Source organism: Falco naumanni, chromosome 5 (genome assembly GCF_017639655.2).
Source record: "Falco naumanni isolate bFalNau1 chromosome 5, bFalNau1.pat, whole genome shotgun sequence".
NCBI lineage: Eukaryota > Metazoa > Chordata > Aves > Falconiformes > Falconidae > Falco > Falco naumanni.
In genome coordinates, this window is record NC_054058.1 from 17,152,685 (window position 1) to 17,159,882 (window position 7,198).

Sequence of the window (7,198 nt, forward strand, 5' to 3'; positions counted from 1 at the left end):
CATCCAAACACCAGCAGAGACAGCAAATACATACCAGTAAAGGCATTTCCCACCCCCCCACCTCCCCCCACCCCCGCCTTAAACTCTCAAGCCTGCAGGATAGATTTTGTTTCAATTACATCTTTATAAATAACTTTCTATTTTGCACTCACCTGTTCATTTTCTGGCCTAGTTAGAATCAATATCACCAATAATTATCTGTCAGAGAGTTTATACATCACTGGAAGGTGACTAACATGGAAAGTCTTTTTCTTTATGTATTTTTTTCCAGACCACTTTAAGTGAATTAACCAACAACAAGAGGTGGCAGATTGATGGTGGCTGGAGACTAGATACTAATTTTTACCTACAAAAAAATGTGTTCTTGCAAGAAGAGGCAATCAAAATCTTCCCGACAGCTCCAGCAGCTCCAGTAGGAGGGTCACCGTGTGGGATTGTGCCCTCTCTTCCTGAGCCATCCCACATGATGGACATCTGTGATGCACCAAGGCAGCTGCCACAGCCCTGGCTGCCTCCTGGACACCCGCTTGTGCCTCCCACACCAGCCCTGCCTGCAGCAACCTGTCTCCCCAAGGGTGTTCTTCTTCTTCCCTCCTTCTCATCCAACCAGCATGAGTTTTTTCCTGTCTGAGCTTTATATTTGAACCCTAATCTGTGTTTGAAAACTTTTCCTTCTCAGTCAAAGGGACTGTCACTGGACCTTCTGCTAGAAGGATGTGAATCAATACCTTGCGTCAAAACATATGTTCCACTGGTGTGCCGTCCTCCATCCCCTTTTATTTCTTCTACCTTCCTCTTGCACTGTTGTAAAACTACCTTGTGAGGCTCTTCTTGGCTATAAGCAGCCAACTTATTCCTCATTTGTACAGCACCATGTGCTCTGGAGCCACCATCCACCGTACGGATGTCCTCTTTTTTGGCACATGAGCTATAGACACCTCAAATATTAACATGCACAAAAACCTGGTTAAGTCTTTTTGCTGAAGCTTCTCCAAGTAGCTCTACTTGGTTGCCCAAGGAAGAGGAAGAAAGCTGAGATGCCCAGCTTGCTTTGGAGGGTGAAAAACAGCAGCTAATGGACGGCACGACACAGGAGCCCTCTCCATGCTTACCCAGAGGGCAGAGTACTGTTTCTGGCCACCACCTGCCCTGCTCTCCCCGGTGGCCTTTCCCCAGGTTGCTCAAGGGTGAGTCTTTTGTCCAGCCCTGCCCTGCTGATGCCAACCTCCCAGGCCCCTGGAGCAGGAGGTGGCACTCCCGTTGTGCTGTGCCAAGTTCACTGCCTGGCACCGGTGACAGGCAGTGGCACCAAATAGTCTGCAGGTCACTCATGTCCCCTGTCGTTCTTTGTGTAGGGCACAAGCCTTGCATAAGTGAAGTAATTGCATGATAGCTGGTGGCAAATAAATCACCAGAAAGCCATCTATGAAGAACTTCTCCCACTCCCTTCTTTGCGGAGTTACTGGGACCCCATCCAATACTAACATTTTTTAAAGCAGAGGCAATAATTTACACTGGGGTAAATCAGAAATGCTGCTTCGACCCTAGTGAGTTTATGCCACATGATTCACCCTCTTGTTTGCAAACATTAAACTAGAATCCCTGGCCAAAAGGTTTGTAGCTTAGGGAGGGAAATGGCTGGAAGCAGGAGCACAGAGATGGCATGGCTCCCCAGAGCCATACGGCAGGTCGGTAGCAGAGCCACGTTTGCATTTTCCAGGCTCATGCTCCACCATTAGCACATGCGGCATCGTGCTGCCAGCTTCTAAATAACCCAAATGATGGCTGGTGGTCCTGGGCTGTGACGGTCTGCTCGGGGTCTGGATCCCAGTGTGGGCATTTGTCAGGTCTGAGAGCTTGGTCCACAATGGGTAAAGTCATCCCCCATCTTTTCTCTCCTCTCTCACAGTGTCTTGGGGCTGGTGTTCCCATGTTTTGCCTCTCATGGTCCTCAGGGCCACATGGGTCATTTGCTCTATGTTTGGAAGCAAATGATCATCATGAGAGCAAATAGCCATCAGCAGTGAGTCTCCTAATTCCAGAAGAGCAGCTTCAGGTTCAGGCCTCAGAGAAGGTGGTGCCCCATCAGCATCTTCAGGCATGGCCAAGTGCCAGCCTCTGCCTCTGATGGTGCAGCTCGCAGGGGCATGGCATGGGGATTTTGGATGTAGGCTGCAGCGTGTCTTAGAGGAGAAGAGGAGGAAGAAGAAAAGCATTTCCACTTCACATTTTCTTGTAGATTTCTTTTTTTTTCACTTGCTCTGGTTTCTTATGAGAGAATCACAATGCACTATGAGAGAAGCACAGCCCACTAAATCTGGAAAATTTCAAGCAGTTAAGCCACCAGTTTCAAGCAGGTATGTCTGGGGGAAAGGCTGGCAGACTGGGATCATCCCGCTCCTTGCAGATGGCACGGCCATTCAGTGGTGCAGAAGGTGGGCTTGAGCTGCTTGTTGCGCCTAGGTTCCCGATGCGCCAAGGCAAAGGACAGGTACACTCAGGTGCGTGTAGAGGCAGGGAGTGAAATTCAGAGCAGGGCTGGATTTCATACCCTGCAGCATACAGCCAGAGGAGGCAGGTTTGCCTGCGTGATGCAGTGCTGCGCTGCTGTGAATGCCAGCGTGCCCACAAGCCCCCTGTTCCCCTGCTTGCACGATATCTTGGCAGCGTGTCTGGCTGGTGAGGCCTCGCTCCCAGGGTGCTGCTTTGCACAAGCTTTCACACCCTTCTGCAGAGGATCCCGAAGCAGTGCCTGCAGGGGTGAGGAGTGCGTGGCACTCACACAACAAGTCACTCTGGTCACCCAGGGGCTGATCTCATGATTTAAGGCAGGAGGGGCTGATTCACTATTTTTGGCTGTGCATCTAGCACATTGTGGGCAGTTTGGTTTGGTTTGGTTTCTTTCTTAACTCCCCCTGCCTGGCATGGTTGGCCAGGCACTGCCAGTGAGAACAAGGTGCTGATGATGGTGATGGGGGCTTGCAGGAGGACCACTGCTCCTGGGAAGGCGAGGGGAAGCCCTCAGGCCATCCAGCTCCACCACCGGCCAGGATGCCCAGGTGCAAGGGGAACTGCCAGGGTGAAGCCCCGCACGATACAGAGGGAAGACCTGCTCCAGCTGCCCCTTCTGCCTCCCACAGCCTTTGGGAGCTCCAGTAAAAATAGCTGCTCGCCTCCGTGCCATGCATGCAGGCAGCCGTGGCTGCCTGCACCAGCTGGGCAGTGAGGCTTGCGTTTTTGGTTTATCGTGTGGCATCTATTTTAGCAAGTAGCTGTTCTCGAGAGGTTTCGCTCGTGGAAACACCTGCCCGCTGCTCTGCTCACCCCAGCCAGTCCCCAGGCTCAGCAGGCAGCCAGTGCTCCCACCCCGTGCCCCCATCCAGCAGGGCTTGTGCCTACCCGCAGAGCCCGCAGCCTTCGGTCAGCTGCTAAATTTGTCCTGCCTTGAAACTGGGTCTCCCTTCGTCACTTGCTGGGGTCAGCTGGGCCCTTCGCTTTTTTTACAGGCATTTCAACAAAAACTTGTAAAAGTAGGTTTCGGAAAAGGGATTCACATCCTCCCACCATCCCATAAAATGAAGGGGATCAAACTGCAAGTCCCAGAGTGGTCTTATGCTTTGCTTGAGCCACATTAGAGCTGCTGTAAAGCAGGTCCAGATGCTTCATGAAGGGGCCTTCAAGATGGAGCTGTATTGTAAAGAGAAATAACAACACACCCTCACAGCACACTTCTTGGCCACAGAAGCAGCAAATATGCTGCCGGAAAACCTGTTCTGGCTTGGGAAAAGTTCTTGTCTGTCCTCCTTGATCCATTGTGCCTTTTAGCTACAGCCTGCGGCCCTGCACAGCATCCCTTTTTTGAAACAAATACTGATTGTGGGAATGAAGGAGCAGGCCCTTCAGTGTGGTTCTGCATCACACTGCACGCTGCAAGCCCTCACATAGCCTTCAGCGTAGGTAGGAAACGAAATCCAGGAGTTAAGGGTCTCTGATGTTTTCATTTTCAAAATTGATCAGCAGTTCTGGCTGCCTTCATTTTGGGGTGTTCATCTCAAAACAACTTCAGCAGAGCTGGCTCGCAGGGGCTGCAGAGCTCTCCTTCTCTGAAAGTCAAGGCCTTTGACGGCTTTTCAGGTGGGAAAAGTGAAAGAGCAGGTTGCTTTGCCATTGCTGAAAAATACTGTCCAGGAATGCAGCTGTGCGTGATCCCCAGAGGCTCTCCCCCCTGCAGCTGGCCTTGTCCGCCTGCTGCTGGCACAGCAGCATCCCCCCAAAACCCAGGGGTGCCACGCTCCACAAGCAGCGGCAGGACACAGCTTTGTGCATCGCAGCAGTCCCTGTCCTCTGCAGGATGCGTTCGGGCCAGGGTTGGGATGGGCGGCTGCAGCACGAAACCGGGTCTGGGGAGGGCAGGGAGCCAGCTGCGTGCTGCCGCTTCCCTTTCCTCCCACCCTGCGCTGCAGGAAACGCTCTGCAAAGAGACTTTGGTGTCTGACAAAAATAACCGAGTTTCTCCTGCTCCCGCTCTCATCAGGCACGGAGTCTGCTTGGTGGGAAGAGTGAAAGGGGAGACCAGATGAACGGCCCTGGTATTTCCCACAGTCAGCCGTTTGCTCAGTCCTCCTCTGACAAACTCCCAAATCTTCCCTCATTAGACCATATGGTCAGCACCCAGGTGGAGGCTGTAGGACATTAGCCGTGCCTTTCACAGGGACAGCAGCCTCCCCATGAATAGCAGGTCCTGCCTCTAACGTAACTGCACGAGCATCGCTTTCTCCCTGGCAGCCTGCCCCTGGCACTGCCGTAGCTCAAGGGTGGCCCTCAGACCCAAGGGTCTCAGCGCGGAGACCAGCCCCAGCACACCCCCAGGTTTCTGGCACCACCAGCCCCACTGTAACCCTGTGCCGCCCGTGCATCAGCACCCAACCTGCCACTTGCCCGAGAGGTGCCTGCAGGAACTGGTCTGTGCGCTTATGCATCCAAAAGCAATGCCGTAGGTGATGATGAACAGCAGTAAAAGAGAGGGAAGAAGTGAAGGGCTTCAATTTGAGTCTCGCCGTCTCTCTTTTTGCTGGGTCAAAGTGTTTGCTTATGCCACTGCAGCCAGCCCCCGGGATGGTGCAAACCAGCTGGCTGCCAATTGACGTCAAAGGAGCGCTGGTGGTTTGCGCGAGCAGAGGGACTGCTTCTGCTCAAGGTGGGTTTCCAACACCACACAGAAATGTTTAAACCTCCCCTTCCCCTCCCTCTGCTGCAGGAAACAAGTGCCTTATTTCATTCATTGGCTGGTTTGGTTATGGCAAGAATCCTGCCCATATTTTGGCTACTTGGATGTTTGCTGAGGACTGAGCAATGCAGATAATGCTAGCAAACAGAGGGGAGCTAAAAGAGGGGGTAAAGGTGGGGTGAAGCCAGGTTTAATCTCCTCTGCCCCAGTTTGTGCCACATGTTTCCAGACAGGACTAAAGCCATGTATTTTTTCTTCTCAAATCACCTGCAATTTTTTTGCGGCTTGTGAAGAAGTAAGATGCTGAGTTCCTGCCACCCTTTTTCTCTTCCTCTTCAAATCACTGTGTGCACTGTGAAATTTGTCTGGGCCAATGGAGTTCATTTAAAGTGGGTGCGTTTCCCCTTGACTGCTGAAGTTCTTCTTCAGCCACTTTATTTTTATTTTGTGTTATACCTATTAGTTACAACCCCTATATTTTCACTTGTCTCCATGTGGATTTGACGCTGACGGTCAGTACCTTTTCCCTAAGCAAGTACTGTAACAGCAAATTTATATCTAGCCCAGACCAACGTATTTAACTGCAACATATGTTTCCAAACAGAGTGATTCTTATGGGGTGTGCTCAGGGAAGTCAATGCATTGACTTCCATTGGTTTTGGGTCCGGTCTGAGCTCTTGAATGAGCCCGTATATATTGCTGCAATACATAAGGCTGTACTCTTTAAGAGTGACCAAAACAAACATGCTTTGGGTGAGACCAGTGTGCAGATCATCACATGAAAAGCTTTGTGATAATAACTGACTGTCTGTTTGCTTTCATACGGCATTGACTCCTATTTCCCTGATTATTGTTAGTCTTCATTGCAGTCCCTTAATCAAGCTCCTTTCTTTAATAGCTAGTGTTGCCTCTGGTGTGATGCAGCAGGTCTAATCACGTTTTCTGTTAAGCATGGGAAATATTAGTTAGCCCACAGCTAGAAGCAAGTGAGAATGAATTTCCTACATGGGCTGATCCAAGGCCACTGAACTGAGAACAGAGTTTTTAATCCATTTCATTAGCCTTGAATCAGGTCCTTACAGCCATTGAAAGAAAAAACCCCATCAAACTCCAAACCAACCCAAATCAACACATTCCTTTTAGTGGGAAAAAACTTACAGTAAGATGTGCCATGCTCAGACAAAGGCAAATCAAACAAATCTTTATTCCTCTTCTACTCTACTTGCTTTTCTCCTCCTGGGGTGAGGATCTGTGGCCCCAAAGCTGTACAGAGATGTGTGGAGCAAGCCTGGCGCTGAGCCCCAGCTGGAGTGGAGGGCATCCCCATACCCAAGATGAGAGACAAGAGAGGGGATGCACCTCCAGCAGGCTGCTTCAAAGAGTAGACAAGGCTTCAAAGCTGTTTGGAAATGTGGGATATTGCAATAAATTCAGGAGGAGTTGAGTGTTAAATGGAGTGTGCCACTGGGCTTGGTATTTTGAAACACAGCTGCCCAGGTCAAGCTATGCCAGGATTCAGGCCTTTCTTGCACTTATACACGGTCATGCACCTACTTAAAGCTGTGGCTTTCCCATCCACAGCAGGTTTTGGTGTAGTTTTACATACATCCATGCACAGACATCATGTTATGTAGCATCTCCCTCTCTGCAAGGGTGCGTGTGTATACACACCGATGTAGGGACACGCACAGCTGTCCTAACAGAGCCTTGCTATCCATGCCCGAACAGCACAGGTTCACCCATGGGTGGGCATGGCACGTTGCTACCTGCAGACCCTTCAAAATGGGTCTGTTTCCTCAAGGATGTGGGTCACCCTCGGTGCCCAGTGATCCCACTGCTCCCACATGCTGCCCTGGCTCAGTGCAACACCTCCAGAGCACAGCCGGGTCCCTGGCAGCTGCCTGCAGGTCCCGAATTTTCCCTTGTACAGGTGAAATTTCCAGGGATTTTAGTGGTAGCAGGGCCTGCACA